This window comes from Helianthus annuus, chromosome 9 (assembly GCF_002127325.2).
Source record: "Helianthus annuus cultivar XRQ/B chromosome 9, HanXRQr2.0-SUNRISE, whole genome shotgun sequence".
NCBI classification, from domain to species: domain Eukaryota; kingdom Viridiplantae; phylum Streptophyta; class Magnoliopsida; order Asterales; family Asteraceae; genus Helianthus; species Helianthus annuus.
The window spans coordinates 126,905,709-126,922,144 of record NC_035441.2 but is presented as its reverse complement, the minus strand read 5'-3'; positions in this window follow the sequence as shown (position 1 = coordinate 126,922,144).

Sequence of the window (16,436 nt, the reverse complement as noted above, 5' to 3'; positions counted from 1 at the left end):
AATAAAATTAAAATGTGAAATTACATGATAGCCCTTCTACTTAAAATCCCTCAATGACACATGTCCAATTCTTATTCCTTCCTAGACTTTCTAGGAAAAATAGACTTTCCACCCAACTCCTACTCTATATATATATATATATATATAGAGAGAGAGAGAGAGAGAGAGAGAGTTAGGATCAAGAGTGAACACCTCCCTCATTTGTGAACTGTGTGAACTCATCTTGGCCCTTGATTTTAAAATGATAGGATTGTCATTAACAAATTATATTTAATTCTTATTTAATTTTAAACCAATTATAATTAAGATTTATCCTAATCAGTTACCATAATATTCTACCTAATTCCTGCATTTTAGGAATTCAAATTAATGATTCATAAACAAAATTACAACCTTCTCTCTCTAAATCGAGAAGATCAGACCTCCCTTTTTTGTTCCAATGTTTCCTTCTTCTTCAACAATTCAAGTTCCTTCAAAAGACGATTTGATTTGTGGGATATTGCAGGTATCAATCAAAGTTTTAATTTTTTTCCTTATTTCTTTTATACGAATGTGTATAACCCTCATTTCTTTCATCGTACATAAGTTCCTTAAACCCAGGAAATCAAGTTCCAATTTCATTGTACATCACGTCAATTTTTCGTCTGAAGATCGATCGCAACTATATCCTCGCTGGTAGTTGATTTGGTTATTGTAGTTTTATTCCGGCAACCATGTGTACTGTATATTACATAAATCCCTACAGAAGTTTACTTAGTTTATTAATATGTGTTTTATATACTGTATATTACATGAACACTTGTATACTTACCTGATTGCTATGTCTGTACACATGTGTACTTGAATATTTATACACTAGTACTCATGTGTACTGAGTTGCATAATTTGTGTATCATATTGGTTATCATAACCGTGCACCTATGTATTGTGTATCTATTGTATAAAATTTATTATTAATAGGCTATATTAAGTAAACTGAGGTGTATAAAAGTCTTAAAACAAAAAAAAACATACAAATAGAAATTAAATTTGAGTTTCATTATTTCAAAACAAAACAAAAACCCATAATAAATGGAGGAGATAATGATAGATAATTAAGCTATTCGGTTACAACCTTCCATATTTGTTAATTTTAAATGTACAATAATACCCTTCTACATTTAATTAAATATATAAAATTAAACCAATAATTACGATCTTGCCATTCTATTAAAATCTTAAGATGATGAAGATCAACGGTCCATATAAGTTCACACAATTCACTATTAGGAGGGTGTTCACTCTAGAACCCTACCCTATATATATATATATATATATATAGATTCATTTTTCAAATATCTAATTATGTATTCATGAACTATCTTTAACATTTTAGCAATTTTGATATATAAACTAATGTTTTAAAATATAATTTAATAAACCAATTCAAACTGCTATACCAAACCATTAAACCGTGAAACTGAGAACGACTCCTCAAATCGCTTTGGAAGTGAACGCCTCCTCGACCTCTCAGCTGCTGCCCAGTTTGATCCGCCGACATCTAACCCTCTATCTTTTATCATCACTTCATCATCGGCTTCATTGTAAAGAGAAATTGTTGCTACTATTATGCAAATGGGCTGGCAGCTTGACCTCTTTTAATTAAATGGTTTAAACAAAGCACACGAACCGTCTATTATTAAATGGGCTATACATGACAACACAAAACCTGATTATTTGTAACACCTCGCAAAATCATGTCCAATATAATATCGACACGTGTCATGAACTTTAAACATGTAACGAATTGATTACGAGGGACTAAAGTTGACAAATGAAGAAAGTATGTGTGTAAAAGGATTCAAAGTGTCAACATGTGAAAATTTGTCTTTCAACGATACTACACGATGTTTATACCCAAAAACGAATAAATTGTGAAACGTATGAAACCGTTTGTGGAAGAAAGTGAAAGTTTACAAAACGCGAGGGTTAAATGTGTCAACATGTTAAAGTAATACCTCTGAGTGACCTTTTAATGAACCTAAATCTTTGTAACGATAAATTATACTCCCAAGAATAAGTGACGAAATTTTCACAAGGTTTCGATATCGTTTGAGATAAATACGTTAACTTTCGTAATTAAGGGGTTAAAAGCGTCAACAAGGCAAAACTTGTGTTTTCGGTTATCGTTTAACGAAACCGGACCTAACGATGTTTGGTTATACTCTAAGGATCATGAAAATATAAATTATATGGGTTAAATGTGCTTAAGATGAAAGATATTACGTTTTAAAAGGTTCAGGGGTGAAAGTGTCAAGATTGAAACTTGTTGAGTTGGTAATACACCTGGTGGCATCACGCCACACCTATGTCTCTCTGCTGTCGCGTGACACGACGGCATGATCTGGGCAGAAGTCATGCACAGGTGCAGGTTCTGCCATTCTCTTCACCATTGCATGGTTTAATTCGATTCTATGGACTATTTGTTGGTTTTAAAAACCATTTTGGACACCTGTGATTATCAGAGGAGAGCCCTAACACCTGTAATGATTTGGTGGCAACCTCTAGTAGTATAAATAGGTGAAGATTTGGCAGCCATTCTCACTTGCAAGTTCAATTTTCATACTTTCAATTCACTCTCAAGCTTTGGAGCTTTTAAAATCATTCTCTGGAGCATCCTACCTTGGAAGGAAGCTCTCTTAGTCTAAATTTTCGTGCTAAGGACTCTTGTAAGTGTGCTTAGCCTTTGTAATTATGTTTTCATTAGTGTAATGACCGAAAGTCAAAGATATCGTAATTACGCTTTGACTTTGTGATTAATCACTAACGGTCCAACCATTATTCGAATTGAAAGTGGCTATGTGTTGGTAATTATGTAGGTGTTAAACCCTTAAAAGAGCATCTCCTAATTATCACGCTATCTCAGTCAATTGTCGGGTCAAACTACTTAACAGAAAAGTCAAACAGACTGTTTTTGCAAAATAATTCATAACTGATAATGCTGAAGTTATGGAACATGTTTTAACACTTAAATAACTTGGTAAATAATATAAGAACAGGTTTAGGCATGTTCAACCTGACAATTCTGGGTTTAGGCTCGGTTCGCAACCGAAAGTCGCAAAAATAGACTTTTGCTTTGACTTTCAGTTCTGACCTGAATTAGCTTAGTTTTAGTTATGCCTTAAAGTTCCTTTGTGACCATATTATATGTTAGGATAACCCTCTGAGGTTATACTACATGGTCCTTTAGAAAATCTGAATCATTTACATGTTTCTGTTAAATGCTTAAAAGTTGACCATTTTGCCCTTATGTTATAAAAACGAGATTTTTGAAAATGTGAGAGGACAAAAACCTTTGTTACTGATATTTAAGTATGTCCTAAAAGTTTGACATCAGTTTACGGTCTAAATTAGGAGTTATGCAAGATATCGTAAATTGAAAGCTTTTTGTTAATTAAAAGGCATTTTCCGCATAAATCATGTTTAAACCCAAATTTTTACACCAAACTTGCTACCCACTATTATAATATAATATTTAGGGATTTTTGGAAATTTTTTTCAAATTTTATACTGATCATATAATAGAGTTCTAGTGTAAATTCGGTATTGACGAAATTGACCTTTTTATTGATAAAATAGTTTTACATAACATTTTGATAACAAACCTTTTCCTACTGATTTCATATGTTAAATAAAATATGTTAAGCTTCAGAAACTGATCAGGACTTCAAAAATTTATAAACATTTCAAATATCGTCAAATACCGACTTTTACGCTTATTAAGCGCATAGTATGGTTTAAAACCATATTTAACGCTTAAAAATTATTAGCTACTGATTTTAAAAGTAATTTTTTATAATTTAACAGTAAGCTTATGTCTTGAACTTAGATTTCCAGATTTGACCTATAAAGCATATGTGAAATGACCAAAATGCCCCTACGGTTCATAGTTTGGCCATAAACGATTAAACACACATATGTATGATATCTTGCTGTTATAATCACATAAAATAAATATTTTCACAGAAGGTTTTGGACCAGATCTTCAGTTTATATTTAAGCCCCGTTTATAATATTAAAATGACCAAAATACCCTTTCGGGGCTTAAATTGGTTTTAAATTCGTTTGGGCATAATGGAAGATATCCTACTGATATCACAACATAATTTAAGCATCATAACTTATGGAACTTATACATGACTCATTTGGCTACCCGTTATGCATATACGCGATCGGTAAGGTTTATGTAACTAGTTTGCGTAAATTAACCGAAACGGGTCAAACCATATCATTTTTACTTCAAAATCCAGAATGTATTTAGTTTACCCATTTTATACAAGTCTTCATACTTGTTGGGTCTAAATCACATTCTAATCCGGTCTTCGCTTAATCTTGCATTTTGAACCGTATACCTTTCTTTAAAACTAACCGGTCTAAGTTGTAACTTAAATAAGACCCGTTAGGAATCTAATAGGTTATTAAAACCTTCGTTCCAGATTAGGAGCCCGGTAAAAGCTACTGTACTTGCTGATTTGATATACGGCTGAGATTAAATTTATATTTTAGCTCAGGTAAATACTTTTAACTTATTTTCCGTTATACGGGCTTGGGATACTGTATTATAATAATACCGCTTGGTCGGGTATTGAATGTTTAATCTATTAGTGGTTAAGCCATTGAAATAACCCGTTTTAATTTGTTTTGTTTGAGGCAATGCCTTTGGGGGGTTGATGACCATGTCCTAGATATCCTCGGCTCATTCATTGAAATGGCCACGGCTTAAGCACGGGGTGTAGGCATACACCTGACAGTTGCGTATGTAAAAACGGTATCTCACTCTCTTGTGGGCCTATACTTGTGGCATGTCAATTAATCTAATCCGGCTCTTCTAACCGGGTCCTGAACAGACGACAAACATGTAAATCTGTATACAAGATTATTTTAAATAATTGTCCCAAGTTATAAAAAGAATATTTGTGCCTTGTGCATTTAAATCAATTTTATAAACACTTTTCAAAAAGAGTCAGTTAATTGTATTTACCAGTGTAAACTGACGTAATTTTAAAAAAGATTAAGTGCAGGTACTACGCGTAATGGGATGGAAACTCCGAGTATTAAATAAAGAGCCTTGCAAGCTATTAATACTTTAAGTCTGTTGAACAATATTTTTTTCTTTCTGTTTTAGATCTGCCTGTGGATCCACTTTACAACCGTTGTGTAATATTTCATTATACTTTCGAATCGGTTTGTAATATTATTACTTTAGACTTCCGCTGTGCAATGAAGTATGATTATTTGACTATGATGATATCAACTACGTCACGATAGTCCCCACCGGGCCCACCAGTAATACGTGGACATATCGGGGTGTGACATTATTCTTGTGTCGTGTTCGTTTTGTGTCACAAATTGTTAAAAACCCTTATCAAACATACAAACCTGCCCATTACTATTTCAAGCATTTCCTGGTCTGATGCATTTGGTGGTAATTTTTGTCCTTTCGTCTGATCACTGAGTGCCAACAACATTCTGCAAAAAAAAAGGTGTACAGAACATGAAAAGTTGCAAACATACTATGTTGAACTGCTGGCATGACATTCTACTATAAAGATACGTGAGTACAACTGAACTTTTAGCTCTCAAACTAACCTGTGTAGTGAATTCGAAGTTATGTGCACTTCTTTGAGTTCCATCACTCCCCTATGTCCTTTTCTAAATGTCTTAAAATCTCGTCTTTTATAGCTAAAAGCTGAAATAGAAGGGCATGCCATCAACAATGACTTGTGAGTGGATGTACATTTAGTGATGGCAAGTTTGAGAGAATATTTACGAATGGGTCGATTTAATAAACAAAAATTATCCCTAAAAAGAGAGTGGTCAAATGAGACGAACTTACTCTTAAAGTTGTGGTGGTTCGGCTCTGAGGATGATTAAATTTGCATGAGGTCCGGTATTTGCAGTCTCCAGTTTTCATAAAGTAACTGCAATCAGGTTGACTGGGCCTCTCAGGATACTCTGAAACTAACATAGGCCGCTGTTGATGATGTATGATACTGTAGTAAGTTATAGAAAGGTGCAAATGCATAAAGACACCAATTGACTATTAGAATTGAGTATACAATCAAAAGATTATCCTAAAAAGATGAAGGTGAACATTCCATCCACTAAGAAATGGCATGCTTGATTAGCATCGGTCGGTTATACAATTAAGCACATAAGTAAATCAAAATCATCAGACATGAATACCTTGCACTCAGTCTGTGCATGCCTCTCCACATTTTCTTCCTTTTGCTTCTGTGTCTCTTTGATAGGCTGTTAACATTCAATAACTTACAGAGTGTGAGGTTTCTTGAAATTCTAACTACAGTTAAAAACCTAATCAACATAACATTATGGTGTTACAGTTAAAAACACCATCTAACTGTTGGAAATTAACCTAATTTTTCCTTCTGAAAGGGTGATTGAACTTGATTATTATCGGCTAATGGATCATTGTTTGGATTATTATCCGAACCTTTTTTGTCCATGATGAATGTCAATATTTACCTGAGGCTCATAACGCCAAGCTTGACAAGCCGTATTGGTGGTAGAGCGCTCTAACATATTGTCCCAAACAGCTTCCTTACCATCAAGAAGATGCAACAAATACTCTAGATCCTTCCCTATGGCAACTTCATGGTCTACCCCTGAATTTACAATGCCGCACATGTGAATGAAGATAATTAAGTGATTTGCTAGAATTGAGTAATTAACATGTGCTAGTCCATTGTGTGAAACAAGAGCATTAGCAAAATATAAAGGAAATTAAGTTTCATGTGTCGAGAAAATACCCCACTTAATTAACCATTCACAGCTGTCATAGTTGGTTAGCCAGTTAGGATAATAACACCCTAAGGGAAAGTAGGAAACTAAACAATAACATTTATTTATGCAGCATGCAATCCAAAAGTATGAAAAATCAGAACCAAGAAGCTCATCATACCACAGTTACATAAGTATTCCAGTTCTGAGGTAAGATTGAAAAATAACCACAGTAAATCATTCTTTCAAAATAAAAAAACTAATATCGCTGAGAAATGCACAAGTTAGAAAGAAAAAGACATAATAATGACCTGGATTTTCCTTCTGATAGGGTGGTTAAACTTGCAATTAGAGCCAAACTTACACATCCCAGTCCTAATGTAATAGAAGTTATGTGCAATTAGAGCCAAACTTACACATCTCAGTCCTTATGATATCCTCTTTCTAATCACAACTAAAGCTTTGAATCTTTTAAGAGGTTTATTTAGTAGACAAAAAGTCCTACCGTCTCCTTTTATGAATACAAATGTAATAGCTAAATCCGTTACTAAATTCCTATATAGTATATACTCAATCAACAACACTTGATACTATCATACTAACCTCAATCAGCCAGTTATCAAAATTCCTCAAACTAAACACATTCAATCAACAAAATTAGGTCAAAAACAACATCTAAAAACAGTTTATACCTCGAGTGAAGAACAATTCATACAATTAAACACAAACTTCCAATCGACAACCGTCTTCTTCCGAATCGGAACACAGTAATCAAACACAGAAGCCCTAAACACTGGAGAACTAACGAAAACACTCACTACTTCCATCGATTAAACCGTCTTCAAATTCTGAAGTAAATGAAATAAACTCAGTATTCCCTATAAGACATGAACATATATCAGGAACATCTGGATATCATGACATTTAAGAATAATGAAACATGTCTACTGAAGTTTGTTTCTTTTACTTACCTCTAAAATATCAATATGAAAGTTTATAAAACTCGGTAAGGCCCGACTTCCTGTATTAACATCAGCCTCCACTTCAAAACACTGCTGCCCTACAGTCCTACACCTCAAGCATCCATTCAACATAAACAACACTTCTGCCCTATACTTTCTATATACACAACAAATCAATTGGTAAAATAAAACATTAATCCATCTGTACATGAACAAAATACCTCAGATGCAGCAAGGCGATTGGCAAACTTCCAGCAAGAAATACGGCCGACTTCACGGCGGCAAATATCGGCAACTGCCGTATCAATGTTCGCGCAGTTCCATTTTTTCGTCATCCTGATCGAACAATAACACGATTACATAAACAACTGATTATATAATCGAATCAAATACGTATATTAATGATTGATTTGGGAATTAGGGTTTTGTTTTTCGCAAAACTATAAAAGATGAAGTATGGAAACAAGGAAAAGAAATTACTTCAGATATTAGCTTCCTTTACTTACCATTAATAGTGCTATCATCGATTGTATTAACAACATGTATATGCACATCTTCTTGACCTTCACTTATATCCAGGCACACCATCCTTAAAAAGGTAACCGTGGAAATAAGTTGACTGTTTTTAGAGTTAAACACAAAAGTAAATTTACTTATATGCACATCTTCTTGACCTTCACTTGTCAATTTAGGAATAGGTAACAACATTACCTGTTCAAATCGATGAACCAATGTCCATTTATCATAGGAATTGGATGGTGTGATCTGGATTTGAGAGAGCAAAAGTGAATTTTAGAGAGAGAGTTGAGAGTTGATAAAGCATAGAGAAACAGAGATTACCCTTTTTATACGTCTGTTGTTTAAGTTTTGAATCTGGAGCCATGTTTAAATTTTGAATCTGGAGCCAAAATTTTGAATGGGCAGTGGTTTTGATTAGGTTTGAATTTATAACATAGGTTGAAGTTTGGAGATAGGCAGTGGTTTGATGGCAGACCTTTGGAATTTGAATGTGGGCCACCTTTGAATTTTAAAGTCTTTATATATTAGGCTTTATGATGTAATAATGACATAAGAAAAGCCTTGTTGGACAACCTCTCTAGCTAACACATCAACTTTTCTTATGTCATTGTGATTTCTCCTTTTATAGAAAGTATAGATTATTAGTTAACCTACACCGGGTTAGTTAAGACTCCACTACCTCCGTGGCAATAACATAGTGTTTTTGTAAGATTAAATATACTATGTTTAAATATTTAATCTAGTAGCCATTATAATCATTTACATTATATAGATCAAAATATATAATAACCTATTAAATAATTAGTTGGTAATTGTTGATGGACTATATTACCCTTATTAACTAATTAGGTTTCTCTTAGGTGCTTATATAAGGAGAATTATGTAGAGGTTAAAAGGTTACACACTTAGACATAACCTAATAATCATAACATCATCGACCTTTTCCCCATACCGAATCCCCTATTCGGTTTTCATCATCACCATCATTAGTCAACACCCTAAGGAGGAACCAGATCATACTGACAAACATGTCGAACTCCATGGCATCATCTCTCACTGGATTCTCCTCTGCATTGTCTGCTGTAACATGTATGATTTCATGTTTTCCCTCATGTTTAAACAGAACTGATCCAACATGTGGTATCAGAGCACATGTTAATTAGTCAGTTCTGTTTTCGTATCCATCAATTCTGGGATAGAAACTTGGAAAACGGAATTTTGAAAGCCTCATTTAATTCACAGTTGGTTTCGAGTCGAATATAATCACTCGAAATCCCTGTTTTCGTAAAAGATTAATCATATGTTCACTCGAAATCAAATGGGTTATGTTTTTATGACCGGAATTTGTTTAAAAGTCTTAAAAATTCAGGTTTCGAGTTCCAGAATTATGTTTTATTTTTAGGGTTCATCACATGTTCTAAGAAAAAACTCAAAAATTCCTTAAGTCTTGGAATAAAATCTGGATTAGTGGGTGTTTTTACTGTTTTTGATCTGAATTTTATCTCTTAGAGTCTTCAAAAACTGTTACAAGATAATCAGTTATAATTTTTCGAAATCCTTGATAAGTTTAGGTCAACAATAAAACAGGAAACACTATCACACAATCCCTAAAATTTCGAGCTTTCAGTTATTTTGCATTAACAGCTGTTAACAGTGGACTCGAGACCAACAGGTTTCGACTCGAGACCACGAGGTCTCGACTCGAAATCATAAGTGTTCTCAAATCTTTATAACTCGAGACAACGATTTCGACTCGAGACCACTGAGGTTTCGACTAGGGCTTCAATCTTCACAACTCGAGACCATGGTTGCGACTCGAGACCTCATCAAGCACTCGAGATCTCATAAAACACAGTAGTCGAGACCATGATTACGACTCGAGACACTGAGGTTGCGACTCGAGACCATAAATGAGTCGAGACCTCATAATGTTGCAAGATTAGTCGAGACTTGACTCGAGATCTCACTCGAGACCTCATAACTGAGTCAAGATCTCACTCGAAACCTCATTATTTTAGGTTGTTTAATGTAAACTAAGATTTAGCTATTAAATAATTGGTTTTTGTAAATACTTAGTTAATTAATCAGAATCAGATAATGTTTTTTACAAAACCAAAATAGCTTAACTTGAATGAGCTTCTGATGTACCATTTCTGGCCAAAGCTGATTTGATACATCTACTTATCATTCAAATATTACGAAAGTTATGTTAAGTGTGCATCATAAACATGAATGTCTTAATATATGGCCAAAGCTGATTTAATTCCTTCATAGATGGCATACTTAACAAGTGCATAACTAAAGTGATTGTGTTAATTTCTGGCCAAAGTTGATTTGTTACAATCACTTTGCACATATGCTTAAATGATTACACTTCTGGCCAAAGCTGATTTGTCTTCGTTTAAGTAGAATTTTAACTAATTCTATTATTTTGATGTTAGTAATAGACAATATCACAGCTTCATAACGTAAAATGATCATTATTTATGCCTTCCTTAGTTTAACGTGCCCTTAGATCACATTAGGACTTCTTCCTTAGTATCATAACTTGCTCATCTTATTTCCACTATCAGCGCCCAATTGCGAGATTCCACCTTTGACTGGTGATAACTTTGCTGCATGGAAGGATGCTCTCATGCTTACACTTGGATTGCTGGACTTTGATTATGCACTAAGAGAGAATAAGCCAGCGGACCTTACTACTCAAAGTACTGCTGCTAAGCAGTTGACTCATGAAAAGTGGACTAGGTGTAACCGCATGTCTCTCATGTTCATGAAGCAGTCCATAAGCAATGCAATCAGAGGAGTCATTCTTGATTCTGAAGATGCTAAAACCTACTTGGCTTCTGTGGAGGCACAATTCAAGGGGACGTCTAAAGCACACGCTAGTACCCTTATCCTCAAGCTGGTGACAACTAAGTATGATGGGAGGAGCGGCATTCGCGAGCACATCATGATGATGAATGACATGGCCAATAAGCTGAAGGGGCTGGAAATGGAAATCAGTGATGGTTTCCTCGTTCATTTCATCATTACTTTGCTTCCTTCGTCCTTTGAAGCATTCAAGATCAATTACAACACTCAGAAGGACAAATGGACGATGAGTGAGATGGTTGCTATGTGCGTATAGGAGGAAGAGCGTATGAGGATGGATCGCACTACCGATGTAGCTAACTTCACCACCTCAAACACTAAGAAAATGAAGAACAATCATCAGAGGAAGGATGCTTCTTGTAACACCCCGTGTTTCGAAAGTCAAAGTCAAAGTTAAGATTGAAGTCAAAGGAAGAAAAGATTGCTAATTGCAATCTGTCTCTCCTTGCTCAATCCCTGTTTTGACTTCTTTGACCGTAGTTAGTCTATTTTATGTTTACGTTAGTTGTATTATGTGGAGTAATCAAGTACAATCGCAGTAATCGAGGTACGTTTATCGCTACGAATCGCTTTACGACTGTGAATAATAGGAAGTAACAATGCGATAAAGTCAATTAAATGCTAATAAATCTAATCTAAATCAATATCGCGCTCGCAACTCGAATTACGCATTTTGGTGATTATTATACGTGTGGGTGTGCCTTATGTGTTACTTGTGCATGTTTATTTACGTTATGTGTGGTAATCAATCGAATCGCAATCGAAACGCAATCGAACTCAATCGCAATCGAATCGCAATCGCAAACCGAATACGAACTAATGATGATTATATGTAGATATAGTATGATAATTAGTGGAGAAGAGATAGTGCGAGATATGAGTGGTTGGGATTAAAAGTAATTTGAATAGGAAACTCCATCACATTCGCATCGCTCGCAATCGCAATTGAAATATCAAAAATCGTCACGCCGCGCCCTTGAACCAGATGCCAGCCGGCCGGATTGCCATCCGACCGGGCTGCCATCCGGCCGATGTACCATCCGACTGACTGTCATCCGGGTGTGGTGTCATCCGACCGACCCACCCTTTCCACTTTTAGAATCCTATAAATACCCATGTCACTTTCATACTTTCTACTTTTGGAAATCCTCTGACCGAACAGCTCGTGCTCCTCGCTTTTTCTTCGATTTCTCTCAAATCCGGTAAGATCTCGTCCTAAATATTGTACTTTCTTGATCTACACGCACTCCTACGCCTTCCCATCTTTCAAATCTTAACTTTTAACCATGAAATCACCCGATTTGAGATGTTCTAAGATGACGCCATCATGATGTTCTTGAAGAACTTCATGTCTTGGCTTCAACCCTTCAAGAACAACTCGAATCTAACCGATTTCCACATAAATAAACAAAGATCTTTCATAAATCTAAACATGTTCACGGTGAAAAGGATTGAGAGATTCTTTCAATTCTTTTACACTCAATGCACTCAAACTGATAGAATCGGATCTCGTTCTAACCTCTACTCGTTCTTAGTAACGTGTTGGCTCAAGATCTAGATCCTATCCACGAGACCACCGATTTCGGGTTAACCAAGAACGACCGACTTGAAACGGTTAACAGACGTGATGTCATGGTCACAATCAAATTTAATCCCAATAACAACTAAATAGATAGCGGTAAGTGGGTATCGAACACAGGGAGTTTGTGGAATATGTGCTATCTCGATGTATGTCTAACTTCACTAAAGTAAACTAAATTGAAAGAAAAATAAATTCAAGAGTGGGTTTGATTGGTTGATTTTTAAAACTAAAAATTCTAAGTAATTTGTGAAATGAAAGTTGAGTTTGTAAACAATTTGGAGACGAATGACCATCTTTAGTTTCCGGTTTGCTTCAACATTTGTGCTATCATTCACTAGAAAGAACTACATAGACATAGTTCATGTGCAATTACTTGTTGTGATGAAAGGGAACTAAGTACTCAGATTCCTAGAACGTGAGGTTGTTACCCGATGACCAATTGACCCTTACCCGATCCTAGTTCTACCCATGATATCTCGATTGCCAACGGCACCAAGAACGTATGGTTTCAAAGTAGAATAATCATAAGCATCAACAATTTACAAGCAAATAAGAACACGCCATGATAATTAAAACATAAATTCAATTTACCATTCTAGAAATATGAAATCATGCACAAATTGTCTCTACAAACTTTCAACTAAAGATGACCATAAAGAGTTTAGCTATCCATGGCTTGAACAACCATCCTCCACCAAGTCCCCAAATTCGTTCACTCCCCCAAATGTTGTGTGTAACCCCATACAAAAAATGATTAATCTCTACGTTGTAACCGAAATAGCATGATTGGCCCCTTAACTCTTCATCAAATGGTTATTAAATGCGATAAGTTACATATGCTCTCCAATCCATGTGATGTTTTGCTTTTATTTTGTGTCTCACAAAACCAAAGAAATCTTCCGCCAATCTCCTTGACTTGCGTGGATCCCATGATGATCTGATGAGATTAGCGGCCCAATCCAAAGAGTCCACGATGCTCCTTACCATCAAAGCCACGCCGCCAAGGTCCAAGCCCACATGTAATTTTGTTTTATTCTCTCTTTGGTGATAGCGGCCCACTCAAAGAGATCCCAAAAGCCATCCAATGTAGTTGTCAGCCCAATGTTGCCGCCAATAGCAAAGTCAGGCTCCATATGTGCGGCCCAATGAGAAGAGTCCACAAGATCCTTTGGATCTTCACGTGATGATTTAATGGTTATGTTGACTTTTTGTGTGATGGCCTAAAGCCACTTGATGTTGATGACAATTTGATATGATTGTTGTTAAAAAACAAAAACCCTTCCAAGATGATCTTTCACAAAGCCCAAGATGTGCACGTGATGCTGGCTGATGATATGATGGATCGATCATGATGATGATGGCCCATGTCTCCAAGCCCATGTGTGCCTTGTTGCCTCTTCATGTGTTGCTTCTAAAAGTGATTAGGATGTCATGTCTGTGTGTGTTGATGATGTTGTTGTTTGCTTCTCCACATGTGCCGCCCCCAAAGACCAATCTGATGATGTGCTTGCTTGACTTTCAATCTTGTCCACCAGATGCCCAATCATGTGATATTCCCCAATGTGTGGCGGCCCAATCAAAGAAGTCGACATATGGCGCCGTAACCTACGGTGCCAAACCATAGGCTACGGCACCCATTAAAACCTTACGCCACGTGATTACTGTTTTACGGCGATGATTATTTGAGAATGATAGGGACCGTAACCTACGGTAAGGACCGTAGGCTACGACGCTTCTTGGAGGATTCTTCTTGTTTCCTTTGTTACATTTTGATTACTTCAATCCTACTTCCACTAACATTGAGCTTCCATCCAATCATCAAAATATCAACTCCTTATGCACTTTAGCACCTGTATCATCAAACATAGAGTGGTTACCAAGTTCAAGCAATTAACCGTGTATAGCATGGGATCTTAATCGTTTTAAGGCTCTTAAGGGTTGTCCTACGGACCACCCGTCACATCCCCACACTTACCCGTTGCTTGTCCCAAGCAACCCATTCAAAAATTATTTCAAAACCACAAGCGATCAACATGCAAACCAAGCTAAAATGTATCGTCCTTTTACTAACCTTCAATCATACCACAAGACACACCCCTCACAAAAACTCTCGGTGACAAGAAATATTAGCACATAATGCTAAACCACTCAATGCGTGTATGTGTGTGTGCGACAATAAGCTTGTATGAAAATCAAGTTTCTTCCTAACGAATATCTAACATGCTTATGAATCAAAGGGACTTACGGGTTGTAACGGGGCTAGGTGCAAAGGTAGGAAAATGGTGGAATATATATGAAAGAGCTAATTGATTTGACCCGGTTTTTATTTTCACTACTAAGCAAAACAAACATCAACTATATACACAATTTCAACAACTTTTAAACTCCCAACGCAACTACATTTTTCTTTTTGTATTTTTTCTCATATTTTTCTCTCTTTTTTTTTCATAACACATCAATCTCAACAATAAATACAAGAACATCAATACTACATACTAAATCTCCTAAACCGGGTCATTTCAAAAGGTAAAATTTTGTAGGAAGTAGGTTTGGGTCACAACCGAATGGTATAAGGCTCAAACATGGCTTTCTAAGGACCAAACCCCCACCCCTCACAATACCATGCTCATATATGTAACGTATGAGGTCCAACCCCTAATTCCCACACTCCCACACATCTAGACGAGGCTACCTAAAAGTCCCCTATCATTTTCACAAGCATGCTAATCCTAGGCTTCAACAAGAATTCGTACACAAGTTCTATTAACACAATACACACACCGCCACTCAAAACAAGGAACTATCTATAATAATCATATGTGGCTCAAATTCTCACCAAGAAAAGACTAGGAATGGGTATCGGTGTGTCAAGTGGAACAACATCGAGTTTTCAAATTTTGACAATTTTCGCTTGGCTTCACAAAAATTTTTAAAATTTCTCAAAAATACCCCTCATCCCCACACTTGGGATACATTGTCCCAATGTATGGTTTTGAGGGAAAGATCACTTCTAACCAAAACATTAGCTTTCGCTAATACTCTCAAATCCCAAATTTCTTTTTTTTAATTATTTGAAACACCACCAATCCTTCACAACCCATAAACTAAACACATCAAAACACCACCCAACCGCCCAACCGTAAACTTAAACATGAATATATACAAAGGTGCACAAAATGAGAACAAGACACAACCTGATTAGTAAATCAGCAGTGTTGGTAGTGATGCAGCTGCGGTAATCGGACCGGTTCATAAACATCTCTTGGATTCGCCGATATCTCAACAGGGATGTTGCCAAACATCCCCACACTTGAATTATTGCATCCGCGAGGGTTGAAACGTAATAACCTGCCAAAACACAAACACAACACCAAAACAAAACCAAACAAAGCAAAACAAAACAAAACAAAACACAAATACAATACTCTACATCCTCGGGCTGCCTCCCGAGAGCGCTAAGTTTAAAGGTCTTCAGCCAGACCATACCTGATATTCGTTATGGTGGTCTTAAAGCACACTTACCCGCAGCATTTCCAACAAATGCCCGGAAATTTACATGCCATCTCCATAGATTTGTCAGTATATTTGGCATGTTAAAGCTGCTCCTACGGGCTTTGCTAGTCCACTTCATGACATATACCTTAATGTCTGGTAGTTTCACCTTTCTCTTCTTATTCCTCGAACCCTCTTCCCTACACTTGTTAATTTGAATCATTGAT